Raw genomic sequence first — 3462 nt, 5'->3', positions numbered from 1 at the left:
ATTAAAGGCTAGTCATATGCTTTTACCGTGATCAAGGGATGTGAGTCTGGTGGGAACATGTTAATATTCTACACATGAGGGCCAACAAAATGCCTCAGCTCTTAAAGCTGCTTGCCATGTAAGTCTGATGACCGAGGTCTCAGATAGTGGAAAGAGAAAACCAATTCCTGGAAGTTGTCCTTTGACCTCAACACTCCACCGTAGCATGTTCTCCACATACTAAATGCAATTTAATATTTTAAAAAATCTTTAAAAGGAGGATTCTGTCCATTCAGGTTGGTTTAAAAAAATCAATGAAGGTCATACTCCATATTAATAGAGCAGCACCTGTAACTCAATTATTTTTCTGGAGCCTACTGATCTGAAATCCAAAAATGAAATTAAGAAACCAATTATGGGACATGCCAGTAGTGAACTGGAAGGCTGAGGTGAAAGGGCTGAATATCTGTGTGACGGGCAGTACAGAGGTTCCTCCATCTCGTATTCTTGCTGAGGCCATTTGAGGTTTAACTAGAATTTGATCTCCTTGATGGAGAATCCCGCCTCTAGTCTAAGAATCAAAGGTCAAGGTGCCCCAGCTAACTTATCTTAGCATCTGTTAATTTGCTTTCTTGCACAAAACCTTTCTGAGGCTGTTAAATGAGATACCAGGATGTGTGTGTGTGTGTGTGTGTGTGTGTGTGTGTATGCTTTTTTTTTTCTTTTGCCTTTCAAATCCCTTACCCTAAATAATTAGGCTATCTTTGGGTTCTGAATACCTAAATGTAGTCCCAACTGACTGAAATAAAGGCTTTCAGTTGTTTGTAAACTATGTCTGTGTGGTTATCTCAGACGGGCTTCCTGTAATATCAGTCCTTGACATTTCTCTCTATTCCTTAATGGATTGAAAATGATGACAATTACAGTTTACTAAACTTTGGACTTGAAATTTTACTAAAGACTGTTTGCTGAGAGCAAAACTGATGGGGTCTGAATGTCAGGTAGACTAAGAGTCTAAAGATCAATTTAAGGAGAATTACCTTAGTGTGTTTTCCCACCTGCAAATGGAGATCTTCCATTTCCATCAGCAATGTTTTATAATCTACTTGTCTTTCTTTGTTTTTAGACATACGCTGGTCTCAAACGTTCTGGCAAAAATAACAGCCCTTAGCCATGCCATAAGTATTAGCTAGTGACTAATATTTATTTCCAATTGGACAAAGCAGGATCATATGGTTATTTCTTCTCTTTTTCTTGGTTTTAAATTTATTTATTCACTTTATATCCTGATTGCAGGCCTTCCTCTTCTCCTCCCAGCCCCTCTCACACACCCTTCCCCCATTCTCCCCTCTCTTCCTCAAGTCTTTAGCAACAAAGACATCTGGGAAATGTAGTTCCTAGATGGGCACATTGGCCAGTAGGATGTAATTAGAGACTAACTATTTATGCTGAATGGTTTTCACTGTGAGTGCTTCATGTCCCTGAGCCAGGAAGACCAGCTATAATGAGTCACACTGTAAATTCTGAAGGTTAAAATCATTATTTAGGACAAAGTGAATCCACTGTTTATTTCATTAATGGATCATGGAAATATTTGTTCACTTTATTTTCTGTTTGTTGAAATGGAATATCTGAACTAGTTTCAGCTTTAGCAAGGGGCCAATGGAATGCTTCAAATAGTTAAATTTTAAATTAATTCTGCTTTTGTAACATTTTATAAAAATGAATATAAATCAGAATGAAAACCTGTAGGGTATAACAAGCTTCACAATTTCTTTACAAAATAGCAATGCACCACTAGCCACAGAGCAATAAAGAAGAATTAGAGGAGTATATCACAAGGGAAGAGCTAATGGAAGCCATTAGAGACCCAGAAGAGTGGAAAGACACCGAGAGAAGATTGGTGGCCTTGCTGATTTTTATCAGTTTCCCAAAAAGATACACTATTCCAGCAGGTAATAAAAGCGTTTGGTGAAATTGCTCATACAGACCAATTAAACCTCACAAAAAATGAGGTCATTGTTTCTTGCCTGCTGGGTCCAAATACAGCAGTAGGAACATAGATCTCACCAAAGAGAGCCCTGAAAGGTTCTTACGAAACATTCTTTAGAAAGAAGTACTGTGTCTGCAGGTTGCATACCCCAGATCAAAACTTGATTGACACTGCAGCCTTAAGATACCTCTAGAGTCATTGCAACTCTAAGGTAGTCTTTGTGTCATTTCCGGAATACAAGAATCCTCAAAAGTAGACTCATGGAAGGAAGCGTACAGCATCTCCCTGGCACTTGACAAGCTCACAGGCTGTCAGCCTAAGTCCTAGCTGCAAAGGGCATGGAAGCTGGTGTGTGGGGGGGAACCTTAGATGTGACATATTCTTTCTGTTCAAAATGGTATCGGTAGCTCCAACCTAGGCATGAGAAAACTGTCACTGGATACAGCAGGGTGCCCAGGGACAAGAAGCTGCCAGGCTCTCTGGCTGTAGGTCAGATGGCATACGTCTGCCTGCCCATCTGACAGTAGGCCAAGCCACAGTCCGACTCTTGCCCCTGTGTCTGGGAAAATATACCGGGCTAACTCAAGGAAGGAATGGGAGCGCAGTGTGCTGAAGTGCCGCATCTGGGAAAGGGTTTTAACTGCCAGTGGGAGTCTTGTGGGCTTGAAGATAGTGTGTCCGTCAGTCTGTCACTGGATCACCACACAAACGGAGCTCAGAGCTCCTGATGACCTACAGTGTCCAAAGTGGGTGGGGACTGAGAGGGGTATGTTTGTTATGGTCACATCCGCCCTGACTGACTGATATGCTTCAGCTGAAATCAGCTTAGTTACTTACACTACTGTTGACATACATAATCTCTTCTTGTGTTTTCAAATTCTTTGCTGTCAGTTCTTAAAATTAAAAATATGTCTGGGTAGGAACCTTATTTTCTTATCCATTGGCCTATTCCTTAGAACATGATACATAATCTAAAAGATAACCAATGTTCAGTATATCTGCAGAATAAATGACCATGGTCTTTTAATATAAAACAAAAATTGTTTTAGCCAAGAAACTAGCCAGCCCTTTTAGGTGATTTTTTTCTGATATGTTAACATTCATCAGCTGTGTGACATTGAGGACAGTCACTTTATCTTTTCATGTCTGATGCCTGAGTTTCTTCATCTAAAAAAAAAAAATGAGAATAATCCTGTCACTGATATCACAATGTTGTCAGGAGCATTCAGTGGATTGCACAAGTGACGTAGTGGAGCCCAATAATAACTATTTATTACTAAAGTTACAAAGACAGATTTTAGAACAATGTGCCTAGGTGATAAGCTATGTTCACTAGCTTTTCCTCGAGGCTAAATGTGATTGTATTATATTCCGGCTAGAAGTAAAACACTGAAATATGGAGTGGGGTAGGTAGGCTCCTCCCTCACTCTGCTACTGAGCAGATGTGGACAGAACAAGGCTATGGCCTTGTTTCATGTGATGAAAGCCAG

This window comes from Meriones unguiculatus, chromosome 1, assembly GCF_030254825.1.
Source record: "Meriones unguiculatus strain TT.TT164.6M chromosome 1, Bangor_MerUng_6.1, whole genome shotgun sequence".
NCBI lineage: Eukaryota > Metazoa > Chordata > Mammalia > Rodentia > Muridae > Meriones > Meriones unguiculatus.
The sequence above is the reverse complement of the archived record's forward strand: the minus strand, read 5'-3'. Positions refer to the sequence as shown.